The 27,947-nt window shown below is 38.2% G+C and overlaps 1 long non-coding RNA gene across 1 annotated transcript; it reads left to right on the top strand.

Moving 5' to 3' along the window:
- The first annotated feature begins 736 nt into the window (after positions 1-736).
- On the top strand, positions 737-24,284 carry LOC128813057 (uncharacterized). Its single transcript, XR_008438896.1, has 4 exons — positions 737-854; positions 18,845-19,059; positions 19,454-19,593; positions 24,087-24,284. It is a non-coding gene; the product is annotated as an uncharacterized LOC128813057 (long non-coding RNA).
- Positions 24,285-27,947: the final 3,663 nt, after the last annotated feature.

Below are 27,947 nucleotides of genomic sequence, written 5' to 3'. Positions count from 1 at the left end.
CCTCTGCATTTCAGAAGCTCAGGCTGCTGCAGTACCTTTTATTCTGCAGTCCTTCCAACACAAATCCAGGAGAATAGGCCTCATGTCTTTAAGGTTAAATAAAAGCCATATAAACATCTGATTGCCAGACAGAAGATACAGTCAGATAATGACAAATAACACTTGGATTTTGTCAAAAAAGGAACAGGCAAAGTAGTGCAGATGCTGCTGTTACAAAGATATAAGACCTTTAACACAGTTTAAAAGACAAAGACTATTTGAACCTAAGAACATGGTTTCTGGCCAGAAAAAGCTACAATTATTTTTAAAAATGTCACCTCATTCACATTCAGTGATCAGAGAAAATGGAAACATTTTAAGGAGTAATTGTAAACATCTGCAAAAGAAAAAACGAAAACATGACTAAGACAGAAATGAGCTGCCAACATAAAGTATTGTGTGAACAAATCCACCGGAAAAACACCAGTCTGTGGATGGATTCTATCTGGAATGTGAAAAAAAAATTGATGATCATAAAAAAGACGAGAATGCACCTAAAGATATTTTACTCTCAGTCAGTCTGGCCCCCTACGCCAATATCGAGGAATGTGGCTGCACTTGCGTTTCTGCAGCAGCTTTGGCCCCTGCTGCGTCTCCTGCCCTGTTCCAAGAGAAGCATTTGCACAGGCACAGGGAATTGGACTCAAACTGATCTAACAATTTTTTTCTTTCTTTTTTAGCTGGATCAGTGAAGAAAAAGTCAGTGGTGGTGTAGATGGTGATGACAGCTCATACAGAAATGCTGCTAGATTTCTAACCATTGCCTCGGAACACTGATTTCAAACTGCAGTGCTATAATGACAGCATAAATGAAGGTAAATCAGATCCTTATGGTTTTTAGAAAATGCTCTCTAAGGCATCTATAGATCTGGATCTCAGCACAGCATTTAAATGTGTTGAGCAACTTGCAGGGTCCAAGGCTGTTTTGTAAGATGGGTTGTCTCCAGCAGGGAGTAACAGAAGAGAAAGTAAAGGTGTGAATCACCCCATTTTCCAGGTATAACTGTGCCAGTTAAAGATGAACTACTCATAGTAGAGATATAGTACACTATGCCCTCTGGCACAAATGAGCATGTGCACATTTTCTAAAATCCAGCAGGTAGCCTGTGTTGGCTCAAGTCATCTTTTCCTAATGCCAAACATTACATCTGAAAGCAGACGTTCTGATTGAAAATGTTCTATCACCATCCTTTGGTAGAAGCTTGTAATTCCTCCAGTCCTCCTAGCTGACCAGTTCATTTGTACTATTCCTAATGTATCCCTTCCTGCAGTGGAGGGAAATGAGACAGGTTACAGGTGGCTCTGTGCAGGCAGGCTGTGCTGGGCTCCAAGGGCAGTGAGCACAGGTGCCTTGGCCTTGCATTGCCTTCCCTTGCTGCAGCTTTCCCTGCCCACTCTCTGATCCAAGAGCTGATACGGAGTCACCTTCTTGTTTTCCCCCTTTCGTTTTGGTTTTTGGCTTTTTGTTTCATTTTTTAAACTGAAATAGCCCGTGCTTTGAATTAACCACATTGCCATAGGAATGTCTGCTCTTCCAGCACAGTGGGAAACAATACCTGCTGGCAAGGTAGGTGTGATTCAATGCTTGTTGGAGTAAAAGGCAAACCATCAATTTAAAAAAATAGGCCTACAATCTTCAGAGTTGACCAGAGAATAGAGAATGAGAATAAGGATTTCTGGGAAGTGGAAGTTTCAAGAGAAGAATCCTAGAGACTTTGCTGATTAGATCTCTAAAAAAGATTCTGAAATTATAAGAACATCAAAGTAGCTTGATGGCCATGATTTGTTCTAGCTCACACTCAGACTGAATTACAGGAGATTGGAGCCCTGAAGGAAGGCTGTTTGTGGAGAGTGGGTGTTATTTACTGTTATGTGTATGATGTGCTCTTAATATGTAAGTAGGTGGTATTTGTGGAGCTTTATCTTTCCTGCTCAATATCTAGAAATGAGGTTTGTGGAGAAATGATGGCTTAATGCAGATTGCCTGCATTTGGGTGACAATTGAGCCTGTGCTCTATAAATGCCAGTTTCTTTAAACTCCTGAGCAATCAATGCCAAATGCTCATGAAAATCATCTTTTTTAAGGAATTTTCTTGGAATATGGCTCATGATTTCAGAAGATCTGTGATAAGTCTTTTTGAAGAAAATATTTGAAATATTTAATGTGAACTTTCAAACTGCATTTTTTGGGCAGTTTTGTAATGGAGAACTGGCCACTGTTTTAGCCTGTGGCCAGGAAGACAGTAACAGTAATTTTATAATAAATCAGTAAAGAACAAGCTTCTGACACCCTCACAATGAACTAACTGCAAGCAAGCTATTATTTTCAGAGAAAGTTATTTCATTCTTTTTTATCTGGGTTGAAGAATGCAAAATGAACCCTCTTTCCAAGCTCTGGAATCCCCACTGTGGATAGTAGTTGATTTTGCATAAAGATTACATGTAAAATTAACATTTTTGCTTGTCTTTGAGGAAATTAGAACTTCCAGAGATGTCATGAAACTAGAAAATCTGTTTAAACTGGGATTATCATCCTGAATACCTGTAGACAATAAGAAAGGAAATAGTGTTCAAACCTATCATTATAACTAAGTACCAGCCCTCCAGGGTCATGGTGTGCTGCCTTCATCAAAGCCATAGGTCACAAGCCATGACTTCTATGGTGCTTTCAGCCTGGCTTTAGGCTCCTGGTACAGGATCAGAATAGTTTGATGAAACTGTAGGAAGTACTGAAGTGTTCTAAAGTCACCCTGCCGATTCAAAATTTGTGAAATTTTGACTTTTTCCTTGAAGGCTTTATGTGTGGCTAGAAACCAACTTTCCAACATTTAATTTTAATCCTTTTTAAGTATTGCTCATCATTTTAATCATAGAAGGAAAATCATAGAGCTGTCAAAAATACATATACAGTATGCTTTTGCTGTTTTCATTGTCACTGTAAGCCTATGACTAAGAATTAGTGATCATACCTAGTGAGGAATATGGGGCATAGCAGACCTATTGTAAACAGTCATGGAACCACAGCTGCCTAAGGATGTCCTTGTTTTCCTGCTGGGTCAATTATACCAGTCTAAAACTGTGTCCACTGCTCTGTCTCCTCCTGGTGTATTTGATCATAACACATAAAATGCCAGAAAGTAGAAAAAGAAACTTCGTAAGTATGAAGGTCAAAATTCTCCCATGGTCTTTGTATTTTGAGTATAACATGTATCAAACATGATTACAGGGTTTTTTCCCAACTTACAAATATTTGCATTGCAGAAGCTGATTTGAAGAAAAAGGAGTAGTTAAACACAAGTTGAATTTGTTGGTGCTATTATGTGTTTCTCCATTGTCTCTCCACTTTGAGCGCTGCTCTTATCAGATGGAAACCAGAAGAATGTTGGTTTTAATTGCTGATTGTAAATGTGACAACCTGTACTTTCAGCAGTGGTGTTTGTTAGCTTCAGGGAACAGTGCTACAGAGATATTAAAAGACAAAATAAGTTACCTGTATTCCTGCATGGACTTCAGTGGGAGTCCCAGACACTGCCTGAGGGAACAACTTTTTTGTTTTTTGATCATTAAATTTATCTCTGCTTTATGGGCCAACTACTTTAGTGAAAACAAAATTAATCTGGATTAGCTGTGTGCATCAGGTGTTGTTCAGATATACACTAGCCCAGTTAATATGGCATTGTACCTGCTGGACAGAGCTGTTCCTAGGGCATTGTCACCTTTTAGACACAATTTAGGAACTCAGCTCAGTGAAGATTATGTACTGACTTCATATGCAGGCACTTTGCTGAAAATATATAAAATCAGTGAGATGGATTTTTTTTTTTTTCTTTGGGGCCATGATGCACTTTTTCCAGTAGAAGGGAAATGGAAACCTTCAATTCTGAAGAGTCAGAAGGACATTAGTCTTTGTTACTGGCTCAAAAATCTTGGGAGTAGAAAAAGTGACACCAATAGACAACATTTTATTTTCAGTACTGCAACATAGTTTGTGTCTGAAGAGACAGACTTGGCTTTTCTTTTACTGTCTTGGTTCATCTGCACTGGACTGCAGAAAAGGTTAGTTCAAATAAGTGTCATAAACGCGCCTTTCAGCTGCCCAGTAACTACCATAGCATCTCCTTTATCCTGACAATCTTTTGCCAGTTTCAGTGGGCAATTTTAATTCATGTGAGAATGGATTGAAGTTTTCTACTGTGAGCTCTTTACAGAGTACTAAAATCCTGCATGAGACTCCACATCACCACAGCAGTGAATGTGAAAGTCCATCAGTCAGCACAGGGCTGTGCATAGAACCTCAGCATCTTCCCAAGGATTCCCCAGATGCACATGGGGCTCCCAAGGTTTCTGCTGCTCCTGTTACTGCTACTCAGCTGTAGCAGACTCATCACATGGATAACAGTGGCTTGAACTCACCACTCTGCTTTTGCTTTAGAAAAAAAGGAAAATGACATTTCACAAACAAAGCTGACATCCAGTTGCAGAAAGACTCAAAAAGTGTCCTTAGGTTTGCTTAGGAACAAGACTAAGACTAGAGTTGACTGTATTCTGATGTTACTTCAGTTGTTTGTTTGGGGGTTACTTTTAGTTTGTTTTGGTTCACTTGTTGTTGGTTTGGTTTTTTTTGGTTTTTTTTAACAGTTAACTTTAAGGGGAAATAATTATAAAAGGTCTACGTGTTTCTTTTAAACACAGCATTTTTTCCACTCTGCCCCAAGTCTGACATTTTAATGACCTGCTTTGCTTTGGTTTTTACTGGCAGTGTATATTGAAGGAGTATTTTATGTACAGTTTTAACATTTGAACAACGCAGCTCCGTGTTCTGTTACTCTTTTATGTTGTGGATAATGTCTTTTAAGTTTTTTATTTCTTTTAAGTGCTTACTAATTTGAGGGCATTTTTGCAAATACCTTTAGAAACTTTTAGATTAATTATTAGTAAGGGTTATTAATTTAAGAAGAGCAAGCAAAGTAAAGGCTGCATATATTTTCACTCAAATTACTATCCAAAATGACTCCATGGGGGGTTTCTTATAGGGGTCACTGAAAGGCAGAAAGGAATGTTTTTACTTCTTTGCTTTGTCACAAAAATTAGGTTACAAGGGCTATAAATGCAGGTAATACTTTTTATTACTAGATTTTCCTCTGTAATGAATATAACATTTCTTCTTTTCCGATACCCACTGAATGTCTCAGTACTTAGCATGTTTACTCTTACCTTTAACAAGCTCTAAAGTTATTCCCCTTTAAAAGTCTTGCAAGCAAATTTGAAGGCAAGAAAGAAGCCCTGTATGGCAGGATCCCTGCTGGAGGTGGAAGATTGGAGTGGGACACTGTCTTGCCAGCTGCCCATGAATTCACTGATAACACCAGTCCTTGAGGTACAGAGAAGCAAAAAGTAAAACTGGAGAAGTCAAAAGGGGGAACCAGAAAGACCAGAATTTTTTTTCAATGCAAAATACAAAATTGGTCACATATTTTCCTGCTATAAAACAAATTGCTCTGTGCCAGTCTGCCAGAATTCAGATTTACACAGTTCTCTAGTTCCAAAAGAGACCTGGGCTCAGTATTGCTTTGAGATTTGGGCCACCTAGTTAGGCTGGAGTGAGCAGCTCCCCTCGGCAGGGCTGGCTGTCCCCAGTGGTAGCCTGGTGTGGCTGGGCTGGCAGGGCTCTCCCGTCAGGGGAACCCACCTCCTCCCCAGCTGGGCCCTTCAGGAGGGCATTAATATTCTCTGAAAGGCGGCCACTCATCTGCAGCTCTGTAAGGCCGACCTACTTTGATCTCGGCCTGAGGAACAGAGTGATAGGGGATAAGAGTTCAAAGTATAAGAAGAAACTCAATATGCAAAGAATGTACCACATCTTCATAAGTAATGAGAATTCCCTCCATTTGTTGCTATTGTAAGGAAAAATAGTTTAATATCTTTATGGGATTAGGACTCCACGGTACTTTGCTAATGAGTGGCGAGAGCTATTAAGATTTTCCCTGTGTCTCCAGATAGGCTGGCAAACAAACATCACTAAACAATGAGTCTAAGGCTGGCTATTAAGAGTTTGATCTGGTATTTTATTAATGTGGCTAACATGTTGAGGTTCTTTTTGTAGACCTTGTAGAGCAAATATATAACACAGAATTTCTATCTTTTCCTTACAAGAGACTTGAGGGTTAAGGAAATTACCTGTAATGAATGGCGGCTTTTTAACAAAGTTTATCACAAATGACACTGGATTGTGAAGTGTTCACTATTCAGGCAGCTGTGGATGAACAGGAGACTGAGAAAATTACTAGTGAGGACAAAACTCTCTATTTTTTACTGGTTTGCTCAGAACTGTGGAGATATCATTCACATGAACATTTAGCCTGCATAGCAATGGCAAATACCAGCAAATTTAGCTTTCATAAGTGTATTTGAGAAAGATTAACACACACCATTCAGTTCAAGTTTTAGTTTTTAGGTTAGCTGCCTTTCGTATTAATCAGCTTTGGTTTTTTGAGAGCTGCCTTTTCTGTGTAAGAGCAGTGGGTGAATGCCATGTTTAATAACCCCTTACATCCACTAATTCCTTTTGCAGCAATTGTGTAGTTTCCAGAAAAAAATAAATTTGTATAATTGGAAGAAGAAATGTAGAAATTAATGTTGTTTGTCCTTAAAGTCCAAGAAAAGTTTATGTTTCAAGGAATTGCATTGCCCTTTCAGAACTGTTCACTGTTCCTCAAAGGCCTTTCTATTTATTTTTCCAGGTTCTATAAGTATAGGAGGATTTAAGATCAGCACAAGAAAGTTTTTCACTTGATCAGCTGAGGTGCTAATTGTGACAATGAAGTACAGCATACAAAGGATAGTGAGATATTTCACATGCAAACTCTGATTTCCTGAGTGTGATGGCTGGGGTTATTAGCAAGGATTTTCATCAGGTCCCTGTTGAAACCTCATTTCCTTAATTCACTTCTCCCAGCTGATGAACAGCCATGCCATATCTCTAGCATCAATCTGACTGCCCTGAAACAGGTTACTAAATTCTCTTTCTCACAGGGATTTCATTTTCCTTTCAGAAAATGTTTGAGAAGTATCAGAGGTTTGTACAATAGAGGCCAAGAATGAAAAACTTGTCAGTCATGCAAACGTCACCCCATAAATGTCCCTAACAGCTCTTTCCTCTTTTCTATTTTGAGAGGAGAGTAGCTTTAATTAATTTATTGGTTGGCATCTGTTTAACAGGCAGATGTGTGATGGGTTTCTGAACACACCTGGTCGATTTTTTAATGTAAACTCTAAAAAGATTTTGATGTTATTTTTAGCTTTAACCTTATAAAAATGTAACAGCACATAGAATTCTTACAGTGACTAAACTTTTTAAATTTTTTTTTCCTTTATTTTTCTTTTTTTTTTTTTTAATTTAAATCCCGGTTTCAAAGGAATTTAACTATGACCTGGATTTTAATTTTCTTGGGGATTTTACTAATACTTGAGGGGGGAAATCTGGTACATTTTCAGCACATTAAATACCTGTTTGTGTCAAAGCAGTCATTAGATTTCTAATTGATTTGATTACAGTGCAGTGGTACAGCACAGGATATATATGGATATTTATCATCTTAGTTATGCTATCATTAGAATATGATTTCTGCATTTTCATTAGCGGGGCACACTACCTAAATATTGCTCAGTTTTGAAACCACTTTATTATCCTGTCATTGGTGCAACATTATTCAATTTTACATTAAAATTGTTTTCCTGGAGACCTAAGCTATATTCAAATAAACTGTTCATTTTTGGCAACCAGGAAGAAATGGAGTCCTTGTAAAAATCAGACTTTGGAGTGAGGAAGTTGGAGATTTTTTTCATTAGTTTCATAGGGCTCATTGTTCCTATTCTGGAAACTTTATAGCTGCAATCACCTACGGCTAGAGTCTGATTTTTACTGAGGTGCTATAATAATTATACTAAGTACTTTCTGTTTGTTGCTGACAAACAACAATACTTGAATGTCACTTAAGGAAAATAGAAACTTTTATATTGTGGCTTAGTTTCCAAAACTTCATGGTTTGAGTTCTCAGAAGTACAAGATATTCATTAAGTAAAACCAAATCAAACAAAGAAAACTACCCTGGGTTTTGCCTATAACCAGGAGATCTCTCAAACTCTTAGGCACACTCACAGAGATGTGATAAAATATTTTGCTAAGAAACTTAAGTATGACTTACTGAGAACTGAAGGTTGACAAGTTTAAATACTGTAATAGCAAAACAAACAAACAAAAACCTTTCAGTTCACTTGTGGATTAGTAGTTAATACTCTGAAATCCACAAGCTATGGCTATCTGTGCTGTTATAATCCAAAAGAAGAACTCTACTTTTTCTGTTTTTTCAAAGGAAGATCTTAATCACCTCTTTGTAGGCCACCAAACCCCTTATTAAAAGTCTGGGCCCAATCCTCCCTTGAAAGCATGGCCCCAGCAAACTATGGGCTTTGATCCTAAATTGAGAACAACAGTACTGAAGGTAACAGTATGTGATTAAGGACTGCAAAATTTGGGCCGCTGACATTAGTGAGACTCACTGCTCATGTGAGGAAAGAACAATTTCTTCAATAAGATTAAGGACCATTATTATGTTTGGTAGTTGTATTCTGTTAACTCTTCCTCATTAGTTATTCAGCTTAAATAAGCTGAGCAATATTAATGTGTTGTCAATATCAACATTTATCACTGGGAACTAGAGTAAAAATGACTGCAGTAATTTTCTTTTTTTTTTTTAATTATTAAAACTTTTGTTTATAGCATAAATACTATATACTGTAAAAAAAGTAGATTAATGGTACAGTTGCTAGTCTTGCTCTTCGACATCATATTTTTTAATAACTTACTGACAATCTGAATAATTAAACATAGTTTTCTATTAACATTACATTGTTCTCACAGACATACAAATTGTTTTCCTGCTCTTCTAAATGTGTCCCAGTAAGAGGGACCTGCAGAGTTGGGCCCAGCCACCTGCTGGGGCCTGGCACAGGGTGCTCCAGTCAAGAGGGAAGGAGATAATGGAACATTCTCCTCCAGTTCTCATGTACAATCAAGAGCAAAATTAATATAACATTAACAGCTGGGCTGTTCATTGAGTTCTACAACCAAGCCAGAGTAAGAGCTATTCTCCTAAGAGAATTCAAGTTGTCCCCATCCTGAGGAACTGGGGAGGTCTCTCAGATGACCCAGAGATTCTCTCTGCAAGAATGTAGGTAGAAGTGCTACCCTGGAAGCTTTGGGATGGTAACTTTTCTTTTGTGGTGGAAGTGTCTGAACTGGATTGGTAACTGTAACTTCAGTTTACCTGCAGAATGAGGCATTGCAACAGCTCTGACACTGAGGAACTAGAAATATCATTTTAGCATTAAAAAAAAAAAACAACAAAAGGCAGACATTTATCTTGCTTTACCTGAACTTTGCAAAAGTCTTGCAGTGGTACATCTCTGATTTCAGATTTTTGTGTTTGTCGCAAATAGGAAATGTTGAAAGAACCTGGAGCTTAACAGCTTAGCTCTTTCCTTTGAGAGGAAATAGAATTAGAACCTGCATGTGCTTGGCTTATACTTCATAATACATTTTATTATTACAATTATAAATTAGGCCCCTGAGCACAAAAATACAGCGTAACTAAGAACATAACTAACCAAGGTAAATTGATGCCTGCCCTAATTCATTTTACCCTCACAGAATACCAGAGACTGCCTCTCACTCTGGGCCCTCCTTTCCTAAATGGGTCTGTTGGCACAGTATAACAGTACTGTAACTAGTCTAGAGCTTGAATCTGAGCCACACTTTGGTTTTCATCCATTCATCGCAACTGGAGGGTCTTGTAGGCTTTTGGCTGATTTTCACCTTCTACAGGTGGTGGAAGGCCAGCTGCAAATGTGTTTGCTCTCATTAGCTGTGCAATAAGCCCTGAGCTTTTCCATGCTGGTGATGGAGGAGACACAATCTTGTGTGTGTGTGTGTGATTGCACATCCTTCCACGCTGCTATTCAGTAGTGCTGGGATTCAGAGTCAGACCTTTGCTTACCATTTTCCATAGGATCAGCTCTCAGAAAGCCTGTGTAAGTGCTATAGTCCTGTTTCCTGGATATTATGCAGTTATCCAAATTTTTCAAAATGGGAATAGTAATACTACCCTACCAACTTGTGCCTGATGACTGCAATCATGAATGTTTCTGAGGAGAGACAGTTATTTGAATCAAATTGGTTGTCTTCTTTGTAACTTCAGCTTATCTTGTGAAAATACTGTCAGAATAATATATGCTTCCTTTATAACCAAGAAGTTCTACTCTTGATCGATAGGACTTACTTTTCATTTGTCATCTTAATGAATTATTAGTCTTCCAGGGTTTTTTAGTACATTTCAGACTCTTTTTATGCAGCAGACAGCTGTGACAAGCTGAGATGGAAAACTAGCCTAAGCCCTGGTGCTAAATAGGGACTGGTAGTCTTAGATCTCACTGGGTACTCCTTATTTATATAACTAAGGTGGAAGTATTTGGACTAATGCCAGCTGCTCTAGGCAGACGTGATGCTGGAGAGTGCCCTGGTGCTTAGGCTTGACACTGATGCAGTGATTATGCCTGGGCACTGGCTGTAGTGCAGCCCTGACAGGAGGATCCAGGGCTGGGAAGTATCTCCTTTATTAAAGGAAAGGTTCCAGCAGTGTGGCAAAGAAACTTAGGGACTGGTCTCCCCAGATGTTTCAGGGATGTTTCAAAGCCACAGTATGTGACCTGTGTCCCTGCATGTCAGGGTTGTTGCTGCAAACCAACCCATGCATCTCTGGAGCACCACAGAAACTGTAGTTCATGGGGGCTGGGATTGGGCTTTCTGGGTTGGGCTGCTATTCCAGCTGTGTGCAGCAAGACGTATCATTGGAAAATCAGAAAATGCCACTTTTTCTGTTCAGTTTTTCTGCCTTTGAGTGACAACATTAAGTGCTTTTGCATTGTTGCTTCAGGGTTTTATCAAGTGAGATTTTTTTCCCGTTTTGTTTTATTTTTTGGGTTTTTTTTGTGAGTTTACCTTTAGTTTGGGTGCTAATGAGGAAAATGAAGATTTCACATTCAGTAAGTTGCTTTTGTTCCATAAACATTAACTATGCATGTTATAGCTGTCCTAGGGCAACCCTGAAATGCTCAGAGTAATGTTTTCATCTTTTCTATAAATATTTGTAGTTGACCACGCATTACAATAGAGCATTTCTCTCTTTTGACTTTGCCCTTTTATTTTTTTGGTTTGTTCAACTTATTTGCACAGAAGGCGGAATAAGCTTTTATGGAAAATATAAACTGCAGATGTAACTCTGTATGTAGATATGTGTGTATGTAGTAAATCTGCTGAAAAGCTGTTTATGGATTTTGGTGAGAAGGCATTGTCTCCATTCGTATGAAGATTATGAAATCTTTGAGGTTTTGTCTCTCTACGTACAAAGTTCTGTGGGAAAAAAATGTGAGAATGGCGAGGAAACATCAGAAGTAAAAAGTTAGCTTCAGTTCTACTATTGCATTCTAAATGTCATATTCATCTTTTATTTCTTCAGTGAACACTTCCTCCCATGTTTGTACGCTACTGTGTTTTAAAACTTTCTTGCCAACAAAGGAAAGTCTTATGATGTCATTCATGCTTGAAATACTTTGCTGCTCCTGATATTCCAAAATGCCAGGTTGTGTTTCTGAGTGTTCTAGACTTTTGGAATAGACAGAAAAATTCAGTGAACCACAGAAAAATATTGTCCAGTAGTAGTGAAATAAAAACTTACAGGACTGAGGATTATAATTTTTAAATTCCTTCTAGCATATTATACTATACTATACTACTATAATTATATTATACTATAATATAATTCCTGGTTTTGTTCAAGTGTTGGCTAAGCCAGCAGACAGAGCACCCTAAACCGAGAAGTCCCAAATCTGGGCAGGCATTTTGGCAACATGCTTTGACTGGATCCTAAGTGCAATCCTCCTGTTTGTTTACTAGTAAAACAACAAAAGTTTTTCAGTGAAAACAAACCAAAATTGTAATTGTTTTTAATTAGTGGCAGGTCTACATAAAAGCTTAAAATTATTTGATATTTGCATAGGTCCCTTGTCCAATCCTAACTTCATGATAGGCTTTGCAAAATAACTCAAATTTGACACACAAAATAGCATAAAATTTCCCTGGGTTGTACCCACTGTAAGGTTATGGGAATTTTGTGTCTAGATTCAGATCTCTAATATTTTTAATTGAGCTAAATTCCAGTGTGATAATCCCTCTGCATTTTGAATAGCTACTGTTGCATTTATGATGTGAAAAGTCTGTACATTTCAAACAATTGTTTTAGACATAAGCACAGGAAAGCTTTAGTTGTGTATGGAGATTGTACTGCTGTAGTATTCCTTTTTTTAAAGGAATAATTGGACATTACTGGTCTAGTATCACTGTCTTTTCATTTGTCTTTCATCACTGTGCCTTTCAATACCATTCATCTATGGACTAATGCAATGCCTGCCGAAGTCAATAGAAGTCATTCAGTTGACATCAATGAACAATGAATCAGGCCCTTTAAAAAGAAGGAACTAGAGTTTACAAGGGTTAAACAGAGCAGTGAGGAAAAACACTCTGAGGCAGGAATTGTGACTTCTCCTGTGTCCCCACAGCACCTGGCCCTTCCTTGACATTCAGAACAGTGACAAAATGACCAATTCTCAGTCTCCACTGGTAGCTCTGATAAGGGAAGGCAGTTTTACCAGTCAACATCTGAATTGTTTTTCTGTGTAAAGCCTTAGCAGGTATCAATATTTGTAATACACAGTAAAAATCTGTTCAGATATGTGTCATTGATGCAGATGTTGAAAATCCTTTTGTGTAATTACTTCTGCCCAGTCTTTCCAAAGAACTCACCTTGCTATCAGTCTTTCTTTGTTCTGATTAAGTTGTAATCACTCAAAAGCAGATCCAGAAGCTCCCCCTCCTTCCCTCAAAGAGACAGTGTTTGCTTTATACCCAAATGTGACATTGCACACTGGTGCAATCGAAAGAGGCTGCAATGATCAATTGAGGGCCCAATCAAAGCCTCACAGATAGGCAGCCATTCGTCCCTGTTTGATATAAAAGGTGTTTTATTTCTCATCACTTTTTTGTCACTGAAAGAATGCTTCCTACGTGCAGATTAATTAAAGTGTAAACATTAAATATTGATTGATGCATTATCAGCATGGAGCAGTTGCCTCCACTCAGATTGATTCCTGCAGTGATTTATTGTCATATTTGTGGAGTCATTTCACTCGATAACAAAGAGAAATAGCCTGCTCCTTCTACCTTTCAGGCTTGCTTTCTGGCACTTGCAGTGCACCTCCTCATCCTCAGTTACTCCTATTTTTCGTCTTCTAGAACCAACACACTGTCACCATATTTTCAATAAAGAACCTCAGCTCTTTTTATTTTGGCATTTGCATAGTACATTATAGTTCAGTGGGAAGCTTGCAGCCCTGTGCTCTCAAATGGAACATCTCTGGTTAACACTTCCACCCCGGGCCTCACACAGATGCTTTCCATGACCCTGCTCAGGCACAACTTTGCAAGGACAGTTTCAAATAATTCAAATTCACTCACTGCCAAAGTGACAGAAAGGAGAACTTTCAAGAGAGTAGCATTGTTCAGGTCAGTCTTATGGCTAAATTATCCAATTAGTTACTCTGAGTAGGAGCATGGCCATACACTAGACTATCAATTTAAAGAATTTCAGGTTTTTACTCTCATTTTTGTAAAGGGGCCTCCATTCAAGTCTTATGGAGTATTTAAAATAAAGCAAAGTTTTGTGGAATGTTATTGAGCATCTGGATTAGTTTTTTTTTCCAAAAATAGTAATAATTTTCTGTAGTTTTTGAAAGTGGATTGAAATGAGATAATATTCCAAACCTCTTCCTCTTCTCTCCAAAAGTCTTTAATGTTCTTATTCTGTGTTAATCTGTGTCAGGAATGGCTACTGCTCAGCACCACATGTTGTGATATCTGCTGCACACAGCCATCTATGCCAAAAGAAGCCGTAGCCCTGAAGCCAGGTAATTGTTCCAGACTGCTGCAGTCCCTCCTTCTCTGTGTTTTCACCAGGCTGATGGTCACCCAGCATGTTTGCAGCCAGAAGCTGCCTGTGCTGCCTGGAGCTACCCTCAGTGACCCAATCAGCTGCAAGAGAAAGCCATTTGTGGAATTGCTTTGTTCTGCAGTAACAAAACTTAATCTCTTACATACATGGCTTTCATTTACCACTCAGGGAATTAGAGTACTCAAAGTCTGCTGAAGTCAAATGTGTGAGCAAGACCACAAAAATATGTAATAGGCAACTGGTGATTTTGATTCAGTCAAGCAGCAAAACATTAACCTTTGGTCACAGTAGCAAGGAATGTTAAACTTGTGAATTTACTGCAGCAGATAATTTCACTCCTATACCTGCAGGAGAACATAGGAGTGGTTTCCTACATAAGGAGAAGCTGTGCCAAACTGGCTCTCTAAGAATGGTGTGCTATGATTTCTCTAAAGGGCTGTTACAAACATGGTGTGAGACTTCATTAAGATAGGTATGCACTTGTACTGCTGCCATTCCTGCCCATCCCTGTCACTCCCAAGCACTTGCCCAACAACACTTTATTTAGGATGCTTTGATATTTTACAGATGTAACCAAACCTGGGAAAAAATCCTGCTGTTCTAGGTACTTCCTCCCTATGCTTTTCCTACCAGATGCTCTTCCTGTTCTCCTGCTCTGTCATTTTCCATTCCAAACGAAAATTCTTATTCTTTGCATCAGCTTGCTGAAAACTGGGCAGTCACACTGGAATCTGACACTCCTGAAATTAAAAAGCAAACAGACCAACCTTAAGGTATTGCAACAGTGTGCTCATCTGGGTCCCTTCAAAACAGTGCTCTTGCAGACCACTTTTCCCCTGATCTTGGTTTGCTGTTGCCCTTCCTAGCCTCTGAACACCACCGCTGTCACTTTGAATTGGACTGTCACCCTGATTGAAGCTGTCAGCTCTGCCAGGCGAGGACCTTGCCTACCTGTGTCCCTGCCCAGCTGTGCACACCAGCACAGCCAGCACTGCTGCAAGTGCAGGGCCACAAGCCTCCTGCTTGCGAGACTTCTCTAAACAAAATCTGCCATAATTTTGCAGATTACATGTTCACTTTTACAGAACTTTTCAAATATCCTAGTGCATTTTGTGCAGAAAATGTTCTTAAAGGTCTCTATTTTCAGATGAAAGCTTACATCAGCTATGAAAAGAAACTTTAATACTTTTCATATGACAGGTAGTAGCAAATAATATTCAGTTGGGATTGCATTATCATTGTTTAGCTAGGGCTACACAAAAACAAATTAAGAGATACCTCAGTTGCAAAGAATCTGTTTTGCAGATCAAATGTGGACCTGAGAAGCATGCAAAGAACTGTTCCCTCTGGGGACATCAGAGCACCTTTGAAACAACTGGAAAGCTTCTGCTGGCTTCAGTGGGCCCAGGCTTTCCTGGATGGTTTTCAGAGGTGCTTACACTCAACTTGGCCTTGGATTAATTGTAACTTGCACGCAGCCAGGAATGGTTCCCAGAAGGAAGCAGCCCCAAGGAAGACACCAGCTTAGGAAGAGCTCAGGGTGTGACTCTGATGTGGTTTGTCCCAGTATAAGTTACCCCAAAGGTATTGGTAGCTGCAGGCACCTTCTCAGCTGTGGGTGTGGATCTTTGCTGGTTTTCAGCACTGGAATCAGGGTGGCAAGCTGCCACAACTGGAGTTACTCTGGGCATGCTGCTGCTGGAAGGAGCAGCATAAACCAGTGCACAGCAAGCCTGTGCTCCTCTCAGCCCCGTAAGAGCTGCTCTGGTGGGCAGCTGCAGGGAGTGAACAGATATTAGCAATATTTGGGGAAACCGTGGAACAGAGACTAGAAAAGAGATCTTTTTCAAAGCTAGTAGAATAAAGTAGTGAAAGCAGTGTATGATTCAATACTTCTCAAATACCATCCTCCCAGGCCAGATTCTGAAAAGAACAAGGTATTTGTGAAGGGAGCTTTTCCTTCAGTGCACCTCAGTCTTATAGAGCTGATGTATAAAAGCCATATATTAGTTAATAATGAAAATTTTAAATCATTTAATCTGTTTTGATGTTTTAAATAAGATGAAAACTTGCTTTTTTCTTTATATGCTTTTCCCAGGATCATTCCTTTCCCAGGTTGGAAAGATACATGTCTTAGAGTGCTTCCCTTGAATTCTGATTAGCATTTCCTTTCACCATGGACAATTAAATCTGACATGAAGGGATACAAAAAGATGTTTGTTAAGTATTTAGAAAGCTCAGTACTGACCTCGATGCTGGAATTTTTGGTATGTTCATATGCACAGGGATTGTAAACCTGTCCTAAGGACCCAAACTCAAAAGAATCTCCCACTTCAAAATAAATTTAAAAATTAAAAAACAAACAAACAAACAAAAAAACCCCAAGGTTGTGATGATAAATACAAGCTGTAGAAGGCAGCAGCCCCCCCTGTTTTAGTGAAGAGACTGTCTGCTCTGTAGTAGCGGTTGGATATTACTTCAAACCAGTCTGCTAATTTTCCACATAAAGTTACAGTCGTATGACCATTTTGAACAAATAGACTCTACTATGAATTTAGATTAGCATATTGATGCAAATTACCCAACTGTTTCCTTGTATCTCTATAAGACCTGCCAGATGAATACTGTTGCCCTAAATTGTGATATTTCCCCTACAAAAATGAGTTTACTATTTTTGAGGCAACAATTACAGGTTGCATGAGAATGGTGTGTTATTTCCTGAAATTGTATGTAATTTATTTTTAAGAGTTTGAAACAGAGTTTTGAAGTTAAATGCGTATCATCTTTGTAACTGCTCGAATCATGTTATTTTACATTTCCTGAAATACCTTTGAAGTTAAATGCAAATAAGGGGAAAATAAATTACAACTTGTGGAGTGACCAGTGTCTGATTATATGCAGCATAATTAACCCCATCCTTCACATAATATTTGTCTTAATACTTATCCCAGGTACTTCAGAATCATTGAAATTATTAGTGGTTCTTGGGGAAAACAGTTGAGTTTGTTCATAAAGTGGACCTTTTTTATTCACTTTTGGGTCATGAAGATTTAGCATTTTAAAAACACTGATTCAAAATAGTTTTAATGTTAATAATAAGCAGCCAAAACTCAAATAGTTAAACTGCTCAAAATAGTCTTTTCTGTTCATCTCTAATCCATATTTACCTACAGTAATTTGCCTTTGGAAAAATTGATGGGATTTAATATTTTAATTTGAACATTATTATATTTAGAACCATGAAATAGATTAATAAGGCACATTTACCCTTTCTTTGCCTGTTCTGTAGTCTATAAACAGAAATGGTATTTCAAATTAACAGACTTCTATTAGAAGAAACCATTTTAGTCCAAAAAGAAGCTTTTCCATTCTTAAACTATTACTTGCATTATGACAGAAATTAACATTTTTGTGACATGTAATTAACTGTGTCTCCTAATGCTATAAATAAGATTTGGCAGCTACAGCTGGAGTTAACTGTATCTTGTGGTCTAAATCTTTTATTTATAGTTTTTTGTATTTGCTAACGATACTGTGGAGTTCAGGGATGAAGACAATAGAGTACAAATAAAATCTGTGCCTCGTGTCTACAGTCCTGTTCCTTCTTTCCTCCAGTGGTATCAAGAATTTCCTCAAATTTTTCCTGTGCTTGGAAATCTCTGGGGTTGGTGTGCGAGTCTTTGACGCTGTTAACAATTTCAATCTGCACCATTAAAGCTGCATTTTCTACCCACCCCTGGTAATTGTTGCAAGGACTTAGACAAGTAAGACTATCCAAAGGCATCAGTAAGGTCAAACCGTGGTAGAAAGAGCTCTGATTTTATCCTGGAGATTGATGCTTGTATCACCTTTTTTTCGATTCAGCAGCTGGGGTTATAAAATGTACTTGCAATCACTGATAACATGTTAGATCAGACAACAAGTGGAGTAACACAGTATTTTATACACTCTGGGTAGTTTTACCTAATGCAACAATAAATCAGTGAAGGCAGAGGTCTTTTGTAAATTTTAATGAAAATTCAACAGCTGAAAATATGGTTACTTCTGGCTGAAGTTCTAAAAATATGAATTTGCTTCCATTCTTTAAAGCTGTAAAAATTGTTTTAACTACAGACTTTCTGTTAAGGCAGTAAAGAAGAAAGCAATAAAAGAAAAGAAGAGACAGCACATCCAATATATTATAACTAGTTTGTCATTGGCTATAAGCAAACTGAGGGGAGGGGACCAGACAGTAAAAAGTACTTTGAGTTAGCTGTAAAGAATTCCCTTTCTGAGTACCATCTAAAAAAAAATCTCTGTACATGAATGAGGCTAAAGTTGGTTGAATGGGCCCATTGTACCATTTCATAGAAATTAAATCATGATAAAATTTTAAAATATTTGCCAGCTAATCAATAAGCCACATTTTTATGCAAGTCCAGAATGTTTAGAAGAGAATTTTTTCTTCCACAGATTATTATAGCTGCTGAAAAATATGCTTTTTTATTGTTGCAAAATTGCAGTTAAATAGAGCAAACCTAATTGAAATTTATTAAATGAGTGTCACAACAGGAAAATGGGGGTATAGAAATAAAGAACACTAAAGAATACAAATATGCTGCTAACTTCTACAGCATCTTTCTTTCTTGTAAGTTTAAAGCAATGTTTCTATAAAACTAACATTATTCTTTCCTGAAACCTCTCAGCCTCCAGAAAGAGACCCAAATCTGTACCAAGTGCCCAGGCCCATTTGAACACCAAAGACTTGAACAGCAATAAGGAGAATTTACCCTTGTTAGAGGTCACACCAAAAGTTAAATTTATTCAATTCTTCACTTCCCCAAGGTGGATTTTTCCTTCATTCAATTTTTACAAATTATGTCAACCACATACAGGATTTTTTAAAAAAATATAAACTAAGGTATGATATTTGTTATTGCTTGTGCTTTTCTTAATTTTCTTCTTTATTTCAGATATTTCTCTTAAATTTCATCCATTTTTGAGTACTTTATCTGGTTAATGAAATGTTAATGGAACTTTGATACTTTCATGATTGATTCAGAGTAGAACTAATAGGATTAAAATGAATATTAAAAAAATAATTTTTAACATTAACATTTTAAATGAAACATCTTTTGAATAATTTAAAAGTTATAATTTTTTTCCTTATGACTAGTGTTTCTACACAGAAATTATGAATTATACATATTGAGGTGTTTCTTGTAGCCTTCTTGCAAGCTTAAAATGATTGTCAGAATTTTATAGGTAAAGATTTCAAAACTGATTGTTTGCTCTCATTTTTATTATTCTTCCAGTACACTTTTGTTGCCTTCAAGGGGTTGTTCCCAAATTACATTGGTGTCATGCTGGAATGAGATCATCTCAGTTCAACCACCACTCAAAACATCACTCTTACCCACAAAACTGGCTTCTACCACTCTCAAAGGTACAAAAGGTGAGCTGCAGGTTCTTACCTTCCATTGCTTCTGGTGGTTCTGTACCTGCATAAACACAGAATATTTCTGTCTCAAACTGGTGTATATTATAAATAGCTGAAATGTATTTCCAATTTTTTTTATTCAGTTACATAAACTGCATGTTAGCAGCTAATTTCTGATCTCTACTTGAATACTTTAGTAGCTTTTAATTTACTGTCTAGTTTTCAAACCCCACCATGTGAACTCTTATTAAAATAATAATAATGACAGCAAAAGCTGTGGCCAAGAGATTAATATTTAGGTAGTGAATAGGAGCTTTCAGAAAGCCTATAGTAAGTTTGAAAAACATTCTATCCAGAGTGACAGAAATGAAAATTATTTGGAAGTTACTAACCAGGGAGTGATGCTTTAGATCCTTTAGAAACTCCCTGGGCTTCCACAGACTGCTTGGGAAAGTCAGCATCAGTTCTGGGAAAGTGCATTCCCTCATGCATTGTGATGTATTTCTGCAAACTTACTATGGAGCAGTGGTTCTGCATCTGTTCCTGCTCAGCCAAGGTGCCTCTGGGAATATATTTCCCCTTGCAGCAGCAGGTGGCGTTGAACAGCTCACGTTATTCTCACTCTCATAATCATTTTGTCTTACATGTAGTAAAAACTTCTCTCCCAAAAGAGAGAATCTGCAAGAGAAATTCAACAAGTTTTTATAGATGGAGCAGACTTCCTACATGACTAAAGTAGGGATAAGTTCTTCCAACTTTAATCACACTGAGAAATAAGACTATAAATAATGTATTTAAGCAACAGCAAAAACAGGTGTGGTAGAGTAATATCTTAATTGCATTTTTTTTTTCCTATCCAGAAAAATCTCTTGAAACGCCACAGAGTTCATGCTGTAATAAGGTCAGGTTATCGTGTGCCAGCTCATTCACTCTCCAGCAGATACACAAACCTGAGCTAGTCTGTGGCATTCTTTCCACACTCTACCTCCACTGGCAAAGGAATGGTTCTCCTGCCACATACATTGTCAGTGTGTGTTCACAGAGCGCAGGGCAGTGCTGCAGATTTACCCCACAGCAAGTGAGAACAGAATGACAATTACCATCTTCTGAACTGTTCTGAAACTGCTTCCAAAAATCAAGGGGCATTGCAGAAGAAGTTCAAAACACCTCCAAATGATTTCCTAAATTTATTTTTTAAAATATGATATGCACATAAAAAAAAAAAAAAGTAATTATTTTTACCTGCACGCAGGTAACACTTAAAAACAGAAGTCTTTAACAAGCAAATAACTATACATCAGTTTATATAGTTAGTCTTTGCACTAATTATGAGTATTTAAGAAACCCATCCATCTTTCTTTCATCAACAGGCAGAGTTTTCCATTTGCATATCTAATAATTTATGGCATGTCCTGACCCCAAGCAGTAATTGAATCAATAGATCTTCAGCCTAGATTTACTCATCTGGCTGCCACAGTAATGTAACTCTGCAGGAGTTTTGGATTACTCCAAATGCCATCTCCTCTTCTGAGAGGTTGACAGTCACAGGCAAAATTTGACCTCCCAAATGTCAAGGCAAAAACTCTGTTGCCTAATTTAGACTAACTAACTCTCCTTTTGGAATACTTCAGATAAAAACAAGAAGGTGCAATGATTACTCCCGACATTACCCCAGCAAGATGGTCTTTAATGTAAGATTCTGTAATGATAAATGAATTCTCCTTGGAGTTTAAAACCATGTAAGAGGGGGAAATCTATGTACCAGAGCTTGTAATAAGTCATGTAAAATCTTAAGGGCAGGGGGGGGGGGGAAGAGAGAAACTGCTACATTAGAGAGGAATCTCATGATCAGAGCCAGACTGATGAGACTTGAGCTGAGAGATTTGGACGGGGGAGATGGGGTGCTTTTCTGCCTCAAGCAAGCCATGGCACAGGGCTAAAACACCCAGCCAAGAGCCTGTGTTTCATCTTCTCAAAATGTGGTTTAGAAGCCAATTTCAAGGCAGCATTATATGCCTCAGTAAAGTGTTCTCAAAAGCTTTGAACAAGAAAAATGCCAGCAAGCACACAGCCCTGCACTGTTGCAGTGTCATTGCTGAATACTAACTATAGAGAAAATGCAGCCACGGAAGTTGTGGGTTTGCAGCAGGTATAACCTGGGAAACTCCCTTTGCTATTCAGACACTTGTGCCTGTGTGGGGCAGGTGCAGAGACTGCTCACACTGCTGCTGCTTCCAAGCCATGGATCAGATATTATGAAAAGGCACTGGGTTTGAAATTTTGTAACCCTCATCTGTTGGCTATTTTGTTTTTCTGGAAAGGAGCTCTTTTGAAAAAGCCCTGGCAGACACACAGAGCTGTGCTGTTGCTACTGACACGAGTCCCAAAACAACACATACAGGCTGTGAGAAAATGCTACTGTCTCACAACTGTGAAGCTAAAAAAAAAAAAGACCAGCAAAGGTACAAACAAGGAAAATCTGACCCAGTCCCCAATTAATGGCATAAAGAGTATTTATCTATTGATGATTAAGTGCTGCCCTTGTTCCTTAGTAGCAAAGTTCAATGATGATAGACATCTTGGAAAAAGGTAGATAGATAGAAAGATAGATATCCTCAGTACTTCAGCTATCCATAATATGCCATGTGCTGCCATCACTGCTTTAGCCTGACCAATTGCCTCAGTAACATGTTCCATCTTGTCTGATCAATATTAGCACTTCAGTAACCCTGCAGAGATGCAGCTATCTGCTAGCACAGGAAGAATCTCATCTTCTTTCTTGTGTAGAAAGAGTCATATGGAAGAAGAAAAGCCATTAACAATTTAAATATTTTCATTTAATTGCTCTCATCAACTTGTTTTTTTGCTCTGATACCTTTTGTACCTGTTCTGCAAATACTTTAGAGCAAATAGAAAAAACTGAAGTATCAGAAAATAAATGAACACTGGAAGAGTTTAACAAGAAATCTGAGTTTGGTGCCCAGCCTCCTGTCCAAGCAATTACTGTGTGCCTCAGATCTTTAGAATTAAATGGGAGTTATGACACCATTAAATCACCTGTTGTAAGGCTAAGGATATTCATGTGATTAGCAGACCTACATGAGAATAAGACCCAGAGGCAGAATTGCTGCTGTTTCCTCCTGAGATTAGGAGCTGAACTGAAATACTGAAGGAGACATGATACAGAGGTGAAGGATCAAAAAGTCCATGTGCATTATCGGAATAACAGTACTGGAAGAAAAAAAAAAAATCTGTTTTTTACCTCACAAAGTCTTTCATTAACTAGCAAACAAGGACAGAGTAGAATGAAATGTTATTCTTCCTGCTGCTGTAAGAGTGTTTCTGGTAAGAGTCTAGGAAAATAGCAAATACCAGTGAGAGACAGAAACTGGGGCCTCTCCTTTGGCACCTTGAGGACACACAGAATGATGGGAAGTTTTCTGTGTTGTCTTTGTCATCCTTGAAAGTACTCCTTATCTCACTGCACAGGGCAATAGGAGCTAAATCCTGTTTTGTTAAAGTGAAAAAAAGCTCTGTTGAAATGATCTGCAAAAGTATAAGGAGAGACCAAATATCCCTTCCCTCTAATTTGTTGATCTCTGACATTTCTGGTTTCTCTATTAACATTGGCCAGCCACCATTTCTGTCCTCTTCTCTTTTTTTTTCCCCTTTTCCTGTCAGGCTCCTTCAGCCATGCTTTTTTTTTCCAGGTGGAAGATGAAATAAAGATACAGGTACAGATAGAGAATCAATCACCTAAGCATCATAAGTGAAATATTTGTTCACTTGCTTAAGATGCAGTAAGTCCTGGAGTGTTCTCTGTTTATCCAAGAGGATTTCAGCATAGAGGCTTGCTCCAGAAAACTATTTGTTTAGAAAAGAGAAAAATCCTGCAGATCAGTGTAATCTCTGTTACTCTAGGAATTACTGAGTGTTATGTGGTGTGGGTGGCTGGGGTTTTTCTCCTTAGTAAAGCAGCAGCTCCTGGGAATGACTAAGTGCTATAAAGTCTGCATCCTAGAGGAGTCAGAACCTCAATATCAAATGTCAGAAATTCTGAAGGTTAAGGCTTTTCAACTGATATTTTAAGTTTTTGCTGAGCAAAATTTTTATTTAAGTCAAAAGCATGAGCTTGATCCTTCAGGTTTTTCCCTTATAAACTTCCAGACAGCAGCCACATGACAGGGTCAAAATCCCATCATGTTCTTCAGGACAAATGCCTCTTCCAAAGACAGGGTAGAAAAGACAATGGTGCTGAGGACTTCATTGCTCATGAACAACCCTGAATTTTGCTCTACAGAGCAAAATTTTGCTCTATTGAAGACTTTTCACCCCAGCTCAAGTTTTATCATGGTGAAGACAGCACAGTATAACAGATTAAGCTACTGCAAGAGGTGGTACAGGAAAACTTGCCTTTAGAAGGAGGATAAAATATAGGAAAGCTCAAGCAAATAATAAGTTTGTTTCTGATTGAAAGTTAGTTTTCCTTTTTTCATCCCATTTTTCAGGTTAAAGTCAGTGAGCAAAAACCACGTGCATTTGGTGGACGGTGGTTCTGCAAAGATGACTGACGGAAGAAAGGCGAAAAGTACAAGTACAGCAGCATGGCACAGCAGAAACCAGCTCATTGGAGATGGCAGATGGACAGAACACTATTAGTTATGATTAATTTTACTTTTTTTTTTCCATTATTTTGTTCATTAAAGATTTAAAAAATAATTTGAGCAATTGTACCAATGAAACTGTGATTTGCTATAAGATTTAAAGTATACCTTTGGATAATTTCAAATCGTTTTCTGTCTTTTTTTGACTGAATTTACCACACTGAAACTGAATCATACCATTGATTTAGCAGAAGTGTTTTATTCCTCATTCTAGATCTGTGCAGTTCTAAGTTATAAACCTGGAAAGCAGTAGAAAGTTGCACCTGTAAATATTTTAGAGAAAACTTCCGTTCTATGGAACTTTATGCTGCTTTTCTCTGGTTCTCTTGAGTGCTTTACAGAAGCTCATTTGGGAAATGTATTCTTTGATTTTGGTAATCAATTGATCAACATTTGAAGCTTTGCTCAGACACACAGCTATTGTGAAGAGCAGTTCTTTCAAATATCCATTTGATTGTGTTTGTGATGCTTGCTTTATTCAACTCTGCTCCAGGCAAATTAAAATGTACTGCTATATAATAAGTATGGGAAGGTTAGCATTCACAATTTAGGGATAAAACATTTTGACAGTTCTATTCTGCATTTGCATTTAAAAATCGTAATGCATTTGATTAGAGCCTATGTTTATTGTGGGATCTCTTGTAGGCATTGCTACTGTGAGATTGTTACCTTTCAGGATTTGTTCTGGACTGTGTCTGTGAGGGAGCACAAAAGCCTGCTGGTTCCATAGGCATGTTATTTGCTGGTCCATGGTATGTCTCATTTTCTTTAATTTCTAATGGGCCTCCACCTGCACTGCTGCTGCTGAATCATCTGTGTTGTCTGAGATATTTTTGGTGTGCAGAGTTAGGCAGGTACATGTGCATTGTTCTGCCTTATATGCTTGTCATGTTCTCCAACTGGTCCTCAAACTCTCGAGTTTTTGGGGCACTGTAGAATCCCCATGGGGACAGAGGCAAGCATTGTCTGGGCAGATCCTGCCACCATAACCATTATCCTTGTTGGTGAACAGATGATACTCAAGCACAGCATATGCACAGACAATGGGCAGCATTCTGAGCTCAGGAAAATGATCACTGACACAGGCTGATGTCTGAAGGATGGGTCACTAAAACTATCAGGATTCATTGTTCCCCTTTTATTTTATCTGTCATCTTTCTGCATTAGGAATGTTCAGGGGGGATTCAAGTAACCTGATATAACATCTGCAACATTGCTATCATCAAGAAAACATTCATTCAGATAATAAGACTGTCTCAAGATACACTGTCTCAAGAGACCATGTATAAATTAGACCAAGTGACAAAAAACCACTGAAAACTAATAAGCACGCTGGCTAGATAGTCCAGACTTTTCAGAAGAGCAGAAATAAAGGGAAAAAAAAAAAACCATTGTAGGGTTTATGGAAAAATGTATTTGAGCTGAAGCAAGGCCTTCTCCCCAGTCTTTTAGCCAATCTCTAGAGACTTTGTGTAATCATTATATTTCCCTTGGGAAGGATATGGACTTAGGTGATACCAGAAATCTTGTACAGTGAATTCTCCAGGAGTCCCTTTCTACATTATGCCCCATTACTCTGCCTCCAAAGCCCTGAAAACTTGTACACCCTCCAGCTGTTGTGAATTGTCATTTTCCATGCCTTTCTTCACATTTGGGAGCTGTTTCTTCTGACTCAGCAAGAAATAACAAAGAAGGAATGGATTATGGGAATTCAGAGATATTATGTGCACAAAGTCCTTTTCTAATTGTGAAGGGGACCACTGGTAAATCCTCACTGTGCACCCAGACTGGGTCTTGCACTGAGAAACACCAAAATCTGAATTACACAGAGGCTATGCGGCACTGTGGGTAAGTACTTTTGCCTTTCATGTCTTATTATGTTGTTAATTAGTTAATGTTTGTAAAGCACTTTGAAGATGAAAAGCCCTATATAAGTTCTAAGTGTTATTATCTCTAGAGACCTAGGTTCAATTCAAAGGTGCTTAATTACATATGCCATAAATTAGACTTAATGAGTTGTAGAATCATACATTTTATGCAACGCATGCAGATTTCTCAGACAGAGCTGGGTCTTTTGGTCTGCTGCACTACTTCTTTAGGTATTCTGAGTTAAGAAAATTGCACAAAAATAGACCAGATAATTTCTAATAATGATTGGATTGCATTTCAGTACTATTCGGGTCTTGTGGAACAAACCACTGGGAGCTTTGCTCAGCTGTATCTAGGGATTTTCCAGTAACCAAATTGCTGAAGGTAACACTTTTGGGGTTAATTTAATTATGATATAGACATAATTCTAATTCATACTTCTGTATTTTGGCTTAGCAGAAGGGTGCTGAGAGGTATTGGTATGACTCTTGTCCTTCCAGTAAGACCCTGAAATATCCCATTAGAGGATCACTTCATGTTGGGTTATGTTCACAAGCATAAAAAAAGAATTTCCCATCTCTAGAGATACCACTGTGTAATTTACAACAAGCTATTACGAGTGAGTAGCCTGCAAAAAGGGGAAGCCACAGTTATAGGAAAATGTGGTTTCATTGGCTTTGCAAAGCTGAGAGTTTCCATGTTTTGTAACTTACATATTTTGTGGCCAGAAAGCTGCAGCCTTTGCCCTGCTCCAGCCCCAGCAGCAGGGCAGATGTCCATGGTGAGCAAGTGGCTTCTCCTGGCTCTTGCCCAGCCAGCAGAGTTCAGAAACACACAAAACCAGCAGCATCACCCACCTGACCTAGAGGGGCTCTCTTGTGTTCCTGCAGCAGAATATATCCATTTAACCTTGGGCCTTCCACGGGCATATAGAGGGAGGCAGGGTTTATGCTGCATATAAATATGTTAGGAGTGATTGTGTTTGTTAGTACAACCCAAGTAGATTGGAAAAACTATTAGCAATTTACTATGAGTGTCACTAACAGACTTACTTGAAAGAATTTATCCTGAAGTGAAAGTCATTTGATTTAGTTAATGTTTATTGTAAGCATATGCAGGCTGTCTTCCAGGGAAAAATGTATTTTTGAGTGCTCCAGACAAGTGAAACTGGTGAACCCGCAGTCCCAAGAAAGCGTCTGTAACCGCAGCCAAAAGGGGAACAATGTTTCTGACATTCTTTCAAGACATGTGTTTGAAGCATGGGTTCCCATCACTTTCAAAGCCACTTGCAGGCTTTTTTCTTTATATAGATTTAGACAAGTCAGCGTGGGCCTAGATTCAGCATGATAAATGCCTCTGTGATTTCTCCCTCATCCATTCTCTACTGTTATTTTAATGTTTATTTTGAATAGACGTGTGTTCCTTAAATGGGCCAGAGGACAGTTCCTGACAGTGTTTATCACTTACTTTTCCATATTCCCAAGAAATGGATCTAGTCTTACACCATAATTACTGGGGTGCATCTCTTTCAAAAACAAGACATGATTTTGATGAATACTTTTCATATACTCTAACAAATAGGAACTTCACATGAATGCTGATTTGAACTCCAGGCTGTGGTTAAATGTTTTAATAGTGCAGCAAACTTATCAACAAACCTTTCCTTCCCTACCCTTCCCCCTTCCCTTTTTACAATGAACAGATTTTTATCCGACTGGCTCATGACTTGGGGATTTTTACAAGCAGGTTTAGGAACTTGTCAAATATTTGAAAATTTGAGTCTGAAAACAAAACAGAAAAATCTCACAACTTAAAAGCCCAATAATTTATGCAGTA

The sequence above is a fragment of the Vidua macroura genome, chromosome 11 (genome assembly GCF_024509145.1).
Source record: "Vidua macroura isolate BioBank_ID:100142 chromosome 11, ASM2450914v1, whole genome shotgun sequence".
NCBI lineage: Eukaryota > Metazoa > Chordata > Aves > Passeriformes > Viduidae > Vidua > Vidua macroura.
This window is presented reverse-complemented; position numbering and strand designations above follow the sequence as displayed.